Source organism: Hibiscus syriacus, unplaced genomic scaffold, assembly GCF_006381635.1.
Source record: "Hibiscus syriacus cultivar Baekdansim isolate YM2019G1 unplaced genomic scaffold, ASM638163v2 tig00111973_pilon, whole genome shotgun sequence".
Lineage (NCBI taxonomy): Eukaryota > Viridiplantae > Streptophyta > Magnoliopsida > Malvales > Malvaceae > Hibiscus > Hibiscus syriacus.
This window is the reverse complement of record NW_024063225.1, coordinates 688,740-705,340: the sequence shown is the minus strand read 5'-3', so window position 1 is coordinate 705,340 and position 16,601 is coordinate 688,740.

The window sequence follows — 16,601 nt, the reverse complement described above, 5'->3', positions numbered from 1 at the left end:
TCATCCAACCCTTGCATTTCAACCTGTTGATGTATCTCTATGTCTCTTTCATCATCTGAGAAAGATACTATAAAAGGAGGTTACGTCCAAATGAAATAATCCATCGGATGATATCTGGGAATGAAGGAAATATAGGTACATGATGTGGATTGATAGAGCTTAATGCACGATAATGGCCTCATTGCGAGCTTTGATTTATGAATAAAATAAATTTAACTTGTTCTCTATATCCTCCACTATGAAAACAACTTTGATTTGTATGGTGTGGAAAGAATGTACCAAATTTTAAACTTCTTTAATATGATTCCAAAGCATGGTTTCCTCAGACAACTCTATATGGGTGCCCTCAATTAGTTCCTTGCCTTTCTTTGACTGAGTTTTCGTTGTCTCACTCTTTGTTGAAATTCTTTCAATTGATGCCTTATTGATGAGGAATTTGTTATTTATAATCTCTTCATCAGGTCGAAGTTTAACACCTCATTCTTGACATAGTGACTTAATAAGAATGGGAAGACAAGAACAATAGACCTTTGTTATCAATAATATTTCATGATTTTCTTCTATTTGACATCGTTGAATTCATAGATGAATTCAATATGCTCATCCTTTTTGACGATGGTGCCATGTAATTTATTGATTGTCTCTGCATCCATGGAACGAATGCTTCTCTGAAAAAAATTCTAAATCAATCACGCAAAAGTTTGCGTAGAATTCTCAAACCACCACCAAATCATATTATCCTGGATGAGTACAAAATGTCCCTTATTACAGGTCAACAATAGTTATGTGAACAGCTTGACCCAGCGGTTGCTGCAATGATAAGGAGATGCATTGTTCAAGATGAGGGTTACACAGCAACATGTAATTCGGGTAGTGTTCTTGTGCACACATTTTCCTTTTCATTGATTGCGACGAACCTCTTGTACGGTGGGTGAAACATCGGGTAATGGTGTGGCACTTCTGGATTCTATTGAGAAACTACTAACAATGGTGTATTTACACAAGAAAGGATATTCATTCATATTAGTCGGTACACCTTATTTATAATGTGAGCCTAAGCTCACCAACTTCTATTAACAGACTAACCTCTTCTATTAACAGACTAACCACCTAGCTAACCATACTAACAAAATAATTGTCTGCTTACACGTGTATTACATCTCTAACAGCACTCTAACATTCCCCCTACTCTTCTTGCTTCCTCTTCGAAGACAACTAACACTTCCCCTACTTTCTCAAACTTCTTGATGAAAAGATTAACAATTGAATCGAAAGTGTTGATGCTTCCTTCCGTTCTTCTTGAATCGAAAGTACCGATGCTTCCATCCGTTCACTTGAATCGAAAGTGATGCTTCCTTTCGTTCTTCTTATTCACCTTCATTTCTTTCTTCTTCATCATCTTATACAAGGTTCCTTGACATTTTTTTCAGCTGCTAATTATTTTTGACACATCCAACTCAACAATGGCTCTCCCAAATGATTAAGCAAATATAGAGTACTGTAATTCAATGGTAAGTGATCAAGTTAATTGTTCATCAATAGAAGAAAAAGAAGCTATACTAAACGGAGTAATCTCGATGACCGGTTACCCTCCGGCCTCCGAACGATCATGGTGGTTCTTCACTCAGTTTTTATTCAGTAGATTGTAGAAAACTTTATGCTTTCTATACTGTGAGATGCACAAGGCCATCTTTGTCATAACCAACAGAAACAGTCACCGCTAGTAGTCCCAAGAAATTCCCTGCTATCTGATATCGAACTAGGGAAGCACCGTTAATGTAGTCGAGCTCACCGATCTTTAGCATCATTGAATATCGTGTATGAAGTCACACTTGTTGTTGGAGCAACAATGACATCTGCCTTGGTAAATATATTCATATGAATCTCCATCAGCGGTTCTGATTTTTGACCTTTATTACTCGTTGCTGTCGAAAGCACTGTATACCCTGAGTGCTACTCTTGCATCCCATCCTAACTTGGAAAAATCCAGCTTTTCCAGACAAGAACTCAGTAAAGCAGTGCATTCGGAGCCAATGGTCAGATAATGTGCCAGCCGCATCGCCTCTATCTTCGGTATAGTAACCTCTACAGTCTCCCACTTGTAGTGCTCACGAAGCAAGTGCAGAGCATTGGAGCAGGATATTCTGATCTCATCGCTGTTGTGGAAGAGCGGCGAAGATACATATTCAGATAAGCAAGAGAGTAGTATTGACACGGCATCAACACTGGCAGAAGTAGTCACGATATAGCCAACGAACTCCATGCATCGGAAGAAAAACAAAGTCAGGACCGTTTGGCGACTGATACCATATTGAGAAACTACTAACAATGGTGTATTTACACAAGAAAGGATATTCATTCATATTAGTCGGTACACCTTATTTATAATGTGAGCCTAAGCTCACCAACTTCTATTAACAGACTAACCTCTTCTATTAACAGACTAACCACCTAGCTAACCATACTAACAAAATAATTGTCTGCTTACACGTGTATTACATCTCTAACAGCACTCTAACAGATTCCACTCCTCTTATTTGAACCATATTTTTCAGGATGGGAATGTAGTTTAAAAGTAGAAAAATATAAACTTTGGGTGAAAACATGAGAAAAATAGAAGCATTTTGAGCTTAGGTGCGGTTACAAACTGACAACAATGGTGGACAGTGTAGGTAAAAAAGATGAAATGGAGAAAAAGTAAACGACACTAGGTTTTTAATGCCCCAATAAAATAAAATTGTCAGCATGATCATCATATGGTCATAACAGCTCTTTATCATGATTGGAAAAGTTATCCTTGCCCTTGTTTAATAACTCAGCAGAATTTGAAAATTGTACGAATTATGTCAATATTGAAGTTCAATTGCATTGATATAAAGCAATGTTTACTCTGCATAAACAAAAACAAAGCATAAGCAAAAAATAACAGATATATATATAAAAATGTGACTGCATAAAAAGATAAAAAAATTCAACCAACTTAACGGTATCGGGCTTGGTGTGTATATCTCTGAAATAATTTTTAGCCTTATCCATTGACTTTGAATTAATGCCCATCTTTTAAATCCTTGATTGTGACAATACTATAAGGAAATACTTCGACAATTTCAAAAGGTACTTAACAGTGTGAGTATAATTTATCAGGATGTAACTTCAATCAAGAGTTGAATAGTGGTACACACTGACCCATAGTAAATTGTCGCTGAAAAATAATTTTTTCATGCCATCTCTTTGTCATCTCCTTATAAATGGAAGGTAATTTGCCTAATTTTCTCTAACTTAGGTAGTTCCAACATTCGCTTTAGTCCAACTACTTGATAAACCACATTGACTTGTATGATAGCCCATATAATTTTGTGCTCCAATCCCACAAGTAAATGACATGATTTTTCCAAAGACAAGTTGAAAAGATGACATCCCCAATGGTTTTTTATATACCGATCGAAGTGCTCACAATACATTATCCAACCTTGTAGACCAATCCTTTCTTGAAGCGTTAACCATCTTTTTCAGGATTTGCCTGATTTCTTTATTGGACACTTATCGGGCACTTTAGCTTGTCCATTTGATTGAGGATGATATTGGTTGTTTACATGGCTACAACTTGCTTGCAATGGAAGTGACTTCCTTGAAGAGAAATCAATGCCTTAGAAGTGTCAAACTACTAAGATGAAACTGTTATAGTTTTTTTCCACTTTGAGACGTAGTCAATAACGACTAAGATGTAGAGATTATTGAAGAAGTTTGAGAATGGTTCTATGAAATCTAGACCCATAAATCAAACAACTTAACCTCTATGTTGGTTGTGACATTTCATTATGTCTAGAAATTGACCATATGTGTTAACATAAATCACATTATTTTGCAAAATTGTGGGCTTCCTTGAACAATATTGGCCAGTAAATCCTAACTGGAGAACTATAATACCCCAAACATCGGGTCAGTGACTAAAATGTGAGGATTTAAAAGTTAATGGTTTAATTTTGATAAATTGAAAAATTCAAGGATTAATTTGGGAATTATTGTTTAGGACTTATTATCAAAGAGTGAAGAATGAAAGGGAATTATGGTCTTTTAACAATAAAGGAATTTAAAATTCATTTTAAGGGTTATTTAACATGCGTGGAATAAAGAAAGGGAAAGAAAAATCTAGAAACTCTTATCTTCATCTTCTCTTATTCCTTTCTCCACCGAGACTCTCCATGCTAAGGTAAGAGTTTTCAAAGTTGATTGCTCCTTTTATTTTTGATTTGGTCTTGAGTTCTTGGGTGATATAGAAGCTTAAAGAAGCTTAAAGATGAGTAGAAACAAAGGGATTGGGGATTTAATGGTGATTTAGTAAAATGGATTTTTTAAGAGAATTGATTGAAATTGATTGTATTTGGATTTCTAAAGGTATATTTGACTTGTCAAGGGTTTAGATAAGATGTCAGTAGTGTTAGAAAGGATTAAGAACATGTTTGAAGAATTGGTATGGTTTTTAGTTTCATGTGTTCTATAGAGAATTTTAGATGTTAAAGGGGATTTAAGTGACATAACTTGGTTGTGATAAGTTCTATTGAGTTTAAGTGTTTAAATGGGGTTAAAAGTTTGTTCAGAATGCACTTTTTGAGGGGTGATTGGTTTTTCAAAATGATTTTTTAAATATCAAATTTACCACTTACTCTCCAATGTTATTTTAGAACTTTAAAAATTGAATTATTTTTATATAACAAAAAGGGGGAGAAGTATGGTTTGAAAAATTTAATTTCTTAATGAAAAAGGGGGAGCTGAACATTTTCATATATTTTCCAATAATTGGTATCTTCTTCATTAAACATTTTATTAAGGGGGAGTTTCGCCCAAAAAAATAATTTTTCAAATGTTTTGTTATATAAAAAAGGGGAGATTGTTGAATAATGTTTCGATATAACAAATTAAGGCAAAATGTTTTTGGACTTGAATTGAATTTATTCAAAGTTTTTCAAAGATTTCAAAAATAATTCAAAGTCTATTTTAAATTGGAATTGAGCACAAAATACAAAGAAGTACCAATACTATTTTTTGCAGTATCGATCCCACATGAACGGTAATGATACTGTTCATATGGTATCGATACCATAGACAAAGGTAGTACCAATACCATCAAGGCAGTATCGATACTACCATGAAGGCTTAGACTCCAGAATTGAGAAATGGTTTCGATACCATGCAAGGGTATCGATACCATAGTGCAAAGTAGTACCGATACCCTTAAGACATATCGATACTACCAAGGCTATAATGGCTAGCAACGACTAGTTAATTTGAATTTAACAAAGGTAGTACTGATACCTCATAGTGAAGTATCGATACTTCTTGTTCTGGACATCCTTATTTTTACAAAAAAATAATCCCAAGGCTCCAAAACATCCCCAACGGCTATATCGACTTGAAACTCATTTCAAGCTATAAAAACAAGAAGAGGATACTTGAAGAAGGAAGAGAACACCCATCCAAGAAATCAAACACAAGAGAGAGATTTCAATCTTATTTCATCTTTCTCATGTAATATATTTGTTCTTGTGAGCTTAATTCTTGTAAACACTACCTTAGAGAGGTTTTTTGTTTACATTTCCTTTCATTGTAAAGGGGTTTTTGGTTCTAGCTAAGCCTGCTAAAATCTAGGGAAAAGGTTATAGTTTAGCCCGTAAAAAACTAGGGAGTTGTAAAGGTTAGCCTGTGAAAAACTAGGGAGGTTATAGTTTAGCCCGTAAAAAACTAGGGAGTTGTAAAGGTTAGCCTGTGAAAAACTAGGGAGTTGTAAAAGCTATCTCTTTGTCCTATAAAAAGAAAAAACAAATTAGTGAATTTGTTAGAAAATCCTTGGTGTGGAGCTAAGGTAGTGGAGTAGACTTGGTTGAGAAGTCGAACCACTATAAATCACTGTGCAAATTTCCTTTCAGTCTCCTAACTCCTTAAACACAAGAACCGACTCACCCCTCTTGGCGAATCCTTTCTGTTATCGATTCGAGCTTTTGAAATCCCAACAATTCATAAGAGCTTGACTCGTAGAAGGCTTAATATCCTTGAGACGATCCTCGAATAAGCTCTACCTATTTCAGACGCAACCGACAAAGAAATGGCTTCATCTTCCGGTGCCTATTACATTGAAGATTCACACATTCAAGATTTACAATTAATGGAGGAAATTACCCCTATTGGAAGAATAAGATGATGTTCTTTATTCAAGCCAACGATCTATGAGCTTGAAACTCCATCATGAAGGGTTACTCTACTCCACCCAATGAGTTAGACGATTGGAGTAATGAAGAGAAGAAAAGTCCATCTTAATGCAAGGCTATGTATATTATCTTTTGTGCTTTAAGTCCAGATGAATGGAAGAACATCCTCTTGTTCCAATGCCAAGGAGATTTGGATAAGCTCCAAGTCACTCATTAAGAACCGACAAAGTGAGGGAAACAAAGATAAGTCTTTTCAACTATAGCTACGAGAATTTCAAGATGAAACCCGATGAAGGCATCAAGCTATGACAGATAGATTTTCCGTGATTTTCATCAGTCTCAAGGGATTCGGTGAAGTAATCCCTAATGAGAAGCTTGTGAGGAAGATGATCTACTCTCTTCCAAAGTTCATGGCAATCGAAGAAGACGACTCTTATCTAAGCTAGAGACCTAAAGTCTCTTACTCTCGATGAATTGATTGGTTCTCTTCTCAATCATGAGTTGATGGTGAAGGAAGAGGAAGAAGATGAAAATAAGAAAATAAAGAAAAATAAAGAGGTAGGCATTACCTTCAAATCAACCAATGAAAGCTATCAAGATTCAAGTGATGAGGTGGATGAAGACAATGATGAACAAGAAAAGATGGCCAACCTCTTCAAATAGTTCAAGAGATTCATGACTTCCAAGAAAGTGAAGCATGAATTAACCAAAAAGAAGAGGCCCTCGATGTGCTTCAATTATCAAAGAACGGGGCATGTAAAGTATGATTGTCCCCTTCTAAGAAAGAAGGGATCATCTAGAAGAAGGCATTTGTGGCAGCTTGGAGTGATGAAGATGAATCCAATGATGAAGAAGTAGTTAACCTATGCCTCATGGCCAACGAAGAAGAATTCGAGGTATCATCTAACTCAAATGAATTTAATTCAGATTTTTTGACGAGTTACAAGATCTTATAATAAGTTGTATTTATGAATTGAGACCATGAATTCAAAATATACGAAATTAATTTCAAAACTCAAAATTGAAAATAAATCGATTTTGAAAGAAAAGCTGATTTGAAAATCAAAATGAAATTTTGAAAATTTAGAGCTTTAAAAAATCAAAATAAATGATTTATAGAAAGAAAAGTTTGATTTAAAATTTAAGTTTGAAAGCTTAACAAAAGAAAAAAAAATTAATTTCTAAAAACAACTTATTTTGTTTAAAAAAGGGAAAATGCTCAAGTTTCCACTATCATGGTCATAAGGAACATACTTGTCCTTTGAAGAAAGGAAAACATTTTAAAATTAAACAAGTATGGGTTCCCAAGGGAACAAGGGGCATTGAAACTAACGTTCAAGGATCCAAAGCAATTTGGATACTACAATCTACTTAAATATCTCTTATAGGTGTGTGAGCGCAATGGTTATGAAAAATGGAGATATTCAAATGCTCTAGCCACACATGAAAAAGGAATGGATAACCTCTAACCTTAATGCTTTTGATTTTGATTATTTGGTTCCTCATTTGGATTTAAGCATGCATGATTTTTTATTTTAAATGATTATGCATTGTTTTTAATCTTATGTATGTTAAAAAATGTCTATGATGAACATTTTAATGTTTTAATAATTTTTTATAATATTTTAGTTCATCATCATGAATTTTGGTCAAAATTGATTTTCAATGCATATGATACCTCTCTAATAATTGATATCAACTTTTAAAAATGTTTTGATTTTATAACTTTTAATTTTTGACCTAAATTTGAATGTTTATGCATATGATTTAAAATGTGAATGATATCTCTCTAACAATTGATATCAAAATTTTCAAATGCATAACATTTTTGGAAAACTTTATGCATATGCACTTAATTTCACAATGGATATTGCATAAAGTATTTTAGACTTGGATACATTGAATTTCATGTGCTACTAACATGTTTGTTATTCTTTATTGAAATTCAATTTTGTTTAAGTGTCAAGATTTTAAAGCTAAATTTTGTTCAGAATGCACTTTTTGAGGGGTGATTGGTTTTTCAAAATGATTTTTTAAATATCAAATTTACCACTTACTCTCCAATGTTATTTTAGAACTTTAAAAATTGAATTATTTTTATATAACAAAAAGGGGGAGAAGTATGGTTTGAAAATTTAATTTCTTAATGAAAAAGGGGGAGCTGAACATTTTCATATATTTTCCAATAATTGGTATCTTCTTCATTAAACATTTTATTAAGGGGGAGTTTCGCCCAAAAAAATAATTTTTCAAATGTTTTGTTATATAAAAAAGGGGGAGATTGTTGAATAATGTTTCGATATAACAAATTAAGGCAAAATGTTTTTGGACTTGAATTGAATTTATTCAAAGTTTTTCAAAGATTTCAAAAATAATTCAAAGTCTATTTTAAATTGGAATTGAGCACAAAATACAAAGAAGTACCAATACTATTTTTTGCAGTATCGATCCCACATGAACGGTAATGATACTGTTCATATGTTATCGATACCATAGACAAAGGTAGTACCAATACCATCAAGGCAGTATCGATACTACCACGAAGGCTCAGACTCCAGAATTGAGAAATGGTTTCGATACCATGCAAGGGTATCGATACCATAGTGCAAAGTAGTACCGATACCCTTAAGACAATATCGATACTACAAGGCTATAATGGCTAGCAACGACTAGTTAATTTGAATTTAACAAAGGTAGTACTGATACCTCATAGTGAAGTATCGATACTTCTTGTTCTGGACATCCTTATTTTTACAAAAAAATAATCCCAATGGCTCCAAAACATCCCCAACGGCTATATACGACTTGAAACTCATTTCAAGCTATAAAAACAAGAAGAGGATACTTGAAGAAGGAAGAGAGAACACCCATCCAAGCAATCAAACACAAGAGAAGAGATTTCAATCTTATTTCATCTTTCTCATGTAAATATATTTGTTCTTGTGAGCTTAATTCTTGTAAACACCTACCTTAGAGAGGTTTTCTTGTTTACATTTCCTTTCATTGTAAAGGGGTTTTTGGTTCTAGCTAAGCCTGCTAAAATCTAGGGAAAAGGTTATAGTTTAGCCCGTGAAAAACTAGGGAGTTGTAAAGGTTAGCCTATGAAAAACTAGGGAGTTGTAAAAGCTATCTCTTTGTCCTGTAAAAAGAAAAAACAAATTAGTGAATTTGTTAGAAAATCCTTGGTGTGGAGCTAAGGTAGTGGATGTAGACTTGGTTGAGAAGTCGAACCACTATAAATCACTGTGCAAATTTCCTATCTTTCAGTCTCCTAACTCCTTAAACACAAGAACCGACTCAACCCCTCTTGGCGAATCCTTTCTGTTATCGATTCGAGCTTTTGCAAATCCCAACAATTCATATAAGAGCTTGACTCGTTAGAAGGCTTAATATCCTTGAGACGATCCTCGAATAAGCTCTACCTATTTCAGATGCAACCGACAAAGAAATGGCTTCATCTTCCGGTGCCTATTACATTGAAGATTCACACATTCAAGATTTACAATTAATGGAGGAAATTACCCCTATTGGAAGAATAAGATGATGTTCTTTATTCAAGCCAACGATCTATGAGCTTGAACTCCATCATGAAGGGTTACTCTACTCCACCCAATGAGTTAGACGATTGGAGTAATGAAGAGAAGAAAAAGTTCCATCTTAATGCAAAGGCTATGTATATTATCTTTTGTGCTTTAAGTCCAGATGAATATGGAAGAACATCCTCTTGTTCCAATGCCAAGGAGATTTGGGATAAGCTCCAAGTCACTCATTAAGGAACCGACAAAGTGAGGGAAACAAAGATAAGTCTTTTCAACTATAGCTACGAGAATTTCAAGATGAAACCCGATGAAGGCATCAAAGCTATGACAGATAGATTTTCCGTGATTTTCATCAGTCTCAAGGGATTCGGTGAAGTAATCCCTAATGAGAAGCTTGTGAGGAAGATGATCTACTCTCTTCCAAAGTTCATGGCAATCGAAGAAGACGACTCTTATCTAAGCTAGAGACCTAAAGTCTCTTACTCTCGATGAATTGATTGGTTCTCTTCTCAATCATGAGTTGATGGTGAAGGAAGATGAAGAAGATGAAAATAAGAAAATAAAGAAAAATAAAGAGGTAGGCATTACCTTCAAATCAACCAATGAAAGCTATCAAGATTCAAGTGATGAGGTGGATGAAGAAAATGATGAACAAGAAAAGATGGCCAACCTCTTCAAATAGTTCAAGAGATTCATGACTTCCAAGAAAGTGAAGCATGAATTAACCAAAAAGAAGAGGCCCTCGATGTGCTTCAATTATCAAAGAACGGGGCATGTAAAGTATGATTGTCCCCTTCTAAGAAAGAAGGGATCATCTAAGAAGAAGGCATTTGTGGCAGCTTGGAGTGATGAAGATGAATCCAATGATGAAGAAGTAGTTAACCTATGCCTCATGGCCAACGAAGAAGAATTCGAGGTATCATCTAACTCAAATGAATTTAATTCAGATTTTTTGACGAGTTACAAGATCTTATAATAAGTTGTATTTATGAATTGAGACCATGAATTCAAAATATACGAAATTAATTTCAAAACTCAAAATTGAAAATAAATCGATTTTGAAAGCAAAAGCTGATTTTGAAAATCAAAATGAAATTTTGAAAATGATTTAGAGCTTTAAAAAATCAAAATAAATGATTTATAAAAAGAAAAGTTTGATTTAAAAGTTAAGTTTGAAAGCTTAACAAAAGAAAAAATTAATTTCTAAAAACAACTTATTTTGTTTAAAAAAGGGAAAATGCTCAAGTTTCCACTATCATGGTCGTAAGGAACATACTTGTCCTTTGAAGAAAGGAAAACATTTTAAAATTAAACAAGTATGGGTTCCCAAAGGAACAAGGGGCATTGAAACTAACGTTCAAGGATCCAAAGCAATTTGGATACCAAAATCTACTTAAATATCTCTTATAGGTGTGTGAGCGCAATGGTTATGAAAAATGGAGATATTCAAATGCTCTAGCCACACATGAAAAAGGAATGGATAACCTCTAAGCTTAATTCTTTTGATTTTGATTATTTGGTTCCTCATTTGGATTTAAGCATGCATGATTTTTTATTTTAAATGATTATGCATTGTTTTTAATCTCATGTATGTTGAAAAATGTCTATGATGAACATTTTAATGTTTTAATAATTTTTCATAATATTTTAGTTCATCATCATGAATTTTGGTCAAAATTGATTTTCAATGCATATGATACCTCTCTAATAATTGATATCAACTTTTAAAAATGTTTTGATTTTATAACTTTTAATTTTTGACCTAAATTTGAATGTTTATGCATATGATTTAAAATGTGAATGATATCTCTCTAACAATTGATATCAAAATTTTCAAATGCATAACATTTTTGGAAAACATTATGCATATGCACTTAATTTCACAATGGATATTGCATAAAGTATTTTAGACTTGGTTACATTGAATTTCAAGGGTATCGATACCATAGTGCAAAGTAGTACTGATACCCTTAAGATAATATCGATACTACAAGGCTATAATGGCTAGCAACGACTAGTTAATTTGAATTTAACAAAGGTAGTACCGATACCTCATAGTGAAGTATCGATACTTCTTGTTCTGGACATCCTTATTTTTACAAAAAAATAATCCCCAATGGCTCCAAAACATCCCCAACGGCTATATACAACTTGAAACTCATTTCAAGCTATAAAAACAAGAAGAGGATACTTGAAGAAGGAAGAGAGAACACCCATCCAAGCAATCAAACACAAGAGAAGAGATTTCAATCTTATTTCATCTTTCTCATGTAATATATTTGTTCTTGTGAGCTTAATTTTTGTAAACCCTACCTTAGAGAGGTTTTCCTTGTTACATTTCCTTTCATTGTAAAGGGGTTTTTGGTTCTAGTTAAGCCTGCTAAAAGTAGCGAAAAGGTTATAGTTTAGCCCGTGAAAAACTAGGGAGTTGTAAAGGTTAACCTGTGAAAAACTAGGGAGTTGTAAAGGTTATCTCTTTGTCCTGTAAAATGAAAGAACAAATTAGTGAATTTGTTAGAAAATCCTTGGTGAGGAGCTAAGGTAGTGGATATAGACTTGGTTGAGAAGTCGAGGCACTATAGATCACTGTGCAAATTTCCTATCTTTCAGTCTCCTAACTCCTTAAACACAAGAACCGACTCAACCCCTCTTGGCGAATCATTTCTGTTGTCGATTCGATCTTTTGTAAATCCCAACAATTCATATAAGAGCTTGACTCGTTAGAAGGCTTCACATCCTTGAGACGATCCTCTAATAAGCTATACCAATTTCAGACGCAACCGACAAAGAAATGGCTTCATCCTCCGGTGCCTATTACATTAAAGATTCACACATTCAAGATTTACAATTAATGGAGAACATTACCCCTATTGGAAGAATAAGATGATGTTCTTTATTCAAGCCAACAATCTATGAGCTTGGAACTCAATTATTAAGGGTTACTTCACTTCACCCAATGATTTAGATGATTGGAGTAATGAAGAGAAGAAAAAGTTCCATCTTAATGAAAAGGCTATGTATATTATCTTTTGTTCTTTAAGTCCAGATGAATATGGAAGAACATCCTCTTGTTCCAATGCCAAGGAGATTTGGGATAAGCTCCAAGTCACTCATTAAGGAACCGACAAAGTGAGGGAAACAAAGATATGTCTTTTCAACTATAGCTACGAGAATTTCAAGATGAAACCCGATGAAGGCATCAAAGCTATGACAGAGAGATTTTCCATGATTTTCAACAGTCTCAAGGGATTTGGTGAAGTAATCCCTAATGAGAAGCTTGTGAGGAAGAAGATCTACTCTCTTCCAAAGTTCATGGCAATCGAAGAAGACGACTCTTATCGAAGCTAGAGACCTAAAGTCTCTTACTCTCGATGAATTGATTGGTTCTCTTCTCACTCATGAGTTGATGGTGAAGGAAGAGGAAGAAGATGAAAATAAGAAAATAAAGAAAAAGAAAGAGGTAGGCATTACCTTCAAATCAACCAATGAAAGCTATCAAGATTCAAGTGATGAGGTGGATGAAGACAATGATGAACAAGAAGAGATGGCCAACCTCTTCAAATAGTTCAAGAGATTCATGACTTCCAAGAAAGTGAAGCATGAATAACCCCCCCCATGTCACGGACATGTATAAAGAAGAATGGATCATCTAAGAAGAAGGCATTTGTGGCAGCTTGGAGTGATGAAGATGAATCCAATGATGAAGAAGTAGTTAATCTATGCCTCATGGCCAACGAAGAAGAATTCGAGGTATCTTCTAACTCAAATGAATTTAATTCAGATTTTTTGACGTGTTACAAGATCTTATAATAAGTTGTATTTATGATTTGAGACCATGAATTCAAAATATACGAATTTAATTTCAAAACTCAAAATTGAAAATAAATCGATTTTAAAAGCAAAAGCTGATTTTGAAAATCAAAATGAAATTTTGAAAAATGATTTAGAGCTTTAAAAAATCAAAATAAATGATTTAGAAAAAGAAAATTTTGATTTAAAAGTTAAGTTTGAAAGCTTAATAAAAGAAAAAATAATTAATTTCTAAAAACAACTTATTTTGTTTAAAAAAGGCAAAATGCTCAAGTTGCCACTATCATGGTCATAAGGAACATACTTGTCCTTTGAAGAAAGGAAAACATTTTAAAATTAACAAGGGGCATTGAAACTAATGTTCAAGGATCCAAAGCAATTTGGATACCAAAATCTACTTAAATATCTCTTATAGGTTTGTGAGCGCAATGGTAATGAAAAATGGAGATATTCAAATGCTCTAGCCACACATGAAAAAGGAATGGATAACCTCTAAGCTTAATGCTTTTGATTTTGATTATTTGGTTGCTCATTTGGATTTAAGCATGCATGATTTTTTATTTTAAATGATTATGCATTGTTTTTAATCTCATGTATGTTGAAAAATGTCTATGATGAACATTTTAATGTTTTAATAATTTTTCATAATTTTTTTAGTTCATCATCATGAATTTTGGTCAAAATTGATTTTCAATGCATATGATACCTCTCTAACAATTGATATCACCTTTTCAAAATGTTTTGATTTTATAACTTTTAATTTTTGACCTAAATTTGAATGTTTATTCATATGATTTAAAATGTGAATGATATCTCTCTAACAGTTGATATCAAAATTTTCAAATGCATAACATTTTTGGAAAACTTTATGCATATGCACTTAATTTCACAATGGATATTGCATAAAGTATTTTAGACTTGGATACATTGAATTTCATGTGCTACTAACATGTTTGTTATTCTTTATTGAAATTCAATTTTGTTTAAGTGTCAAGATTTTAAAGCTAAATTTTGTTCAGAATGCACTTTTTGAGGGGTGATTTGTTTTTCAAAATGATTTTTTAAATATCAAATTTACCACTTACTCTCCAATGTTATTTTAGAACTTTAAAAATTGAATTATTTTTTATATAACAAAAATGGGGAGAAGTATGGTTTGAAAAATTCAATTTCTTAATGAAAAACGGGGAGCTGAACATTTTCATATATTTTCCAATAATTGGTAACAATTGGTGTCTTCTTCATTAAACATTTTATTAAGGGGGAGTTTCGCCCAAAAAAATAATTTTTTAAATGTTTTGTTATATCAAAAAGGGGGAGATTGTTGAACAATGTTTCGATATAACAAATTAAGGCAAAATGTTTTTGGACTTGAATTGAATTTATTCAAAGTTTTTCAAAGATTTCAAAATTAATTCAAAGTCCATTTTAAATTGAAATTGAGCACAAAATACAAAGAAGTACCAATAATGTTCTTTGCAGTATCGATCCCACATGAACGATACTGATACTGTTCATATGGTATCGATACCATAGACAAAGGTAGTACCGATACCATCAAGGCAGTATCGATACTACCACGAAGGCTCAGACTCCAGAATTGAGAAATGGTTTCGATACCATGCAAGGGTATCGATACCATAGTGCAAAGTAGTACCGATACCCTTAAGATAATATCGATACTACAAGGCTCCAACGGCTAGCAACGACTAGTTAATTTTAATTTAACAAAGGTAGTACCAATACCCCATAGTGGTGTACCGATAATTCTAGTTTTGGACATCTTTATTTTTGCAGAAAATTATTCCCTAACAGCTATAAAATATCCTTAATTGGTATATACGACTTCAAACTCATTTCAAGCTATAAAAACAAGTTGAGGACACTTGAAGAATTAAGAGAGAACACCCATCAAAGCAATCAAACACAAGAGAAGAGTTTTTCAATAATATTTCATCCTTCTCTTGTAAATATATTTGTTCTTGTGAGCTTAATCTTGTAAACACCTACCTTAGAGAGGTTTTCTTGTTTACATTTCCTTTCATTGTAAAGGGGTTTCTGTTCTAGCTAAGCCTGCTAAAAGCTAAGTAAAAGGTTCTAGTTTAGCCCGTGAAAAACTAGGGAGTTGTAAAGGTTATCTCTTTGTCTTGTAAAAAGAAAAAACAAATTAGTGAATTTGTTAGAAAATACTTGGTGAGGAGCTAAGGTAGTTGATGTAGACTTGGTTGAGAAGTCGAACCACTATAAATCACTATGGAAATTTCCTATCTTTCAATCTCCTCACTCCCTAAACACAAGAACCGACTCAACCCCTCTTGGCGAATCCTTTCGGTTGTCAATTCGAGCTTCTGTAAATCCAAACACAATAAAATGTATAAGCAAGTATTTTAAATGTTTTATTATACTCATTTATGCCTCACTAAGTCATAGATTTTGCGTGTGATTATTTTCACACATAGGTTCAAAGAGTTTCGAGGAGTAAGTCGAATAAGCAAGGGCAGTACAACATACATGTGAAGATTATCAGATCGGAAAAATTTGAATTGTATATGTTTTGTTATTGGAAATGTTGTTAGAATGTACTAATAAGGTTTTAAAGTGGATATGCTCTGATATTATATTAGATTTTTAGTTTTTCTTTGTCAAATAAAAATAAAAAGTCAAATTTTAGTTAGATTTTGAAAGTTTTCAAGCGTTAAAAAGTTAATGTGAAATCTCATATTCGTATTTGGGTCGGGTACGGTCGGGGGTGTTACGTTTATCAGTATCAGAGCTTAGGTTGAGTCAAGTTTTTGAAATAGACCGACCGATCGATTGTAAAAAATGTCTGGTTTGTACATGCCAATGAAATAACCAGAATCTCTAATCTGATAGTGTAATGAGTATAATATTCTTGCTAATATAGTTAAGCGATTATATCTTAAAAGATTTAAGACTAAGAAGTCTTCCGAAGTGAAACGAGAGATAGAGTTAATGGGATAAGTTAAGGAAGGTCTTGTTTTTGCGAATCTTTGGTTAAATGACGAGAACATTTTTTTGGATGATCTCC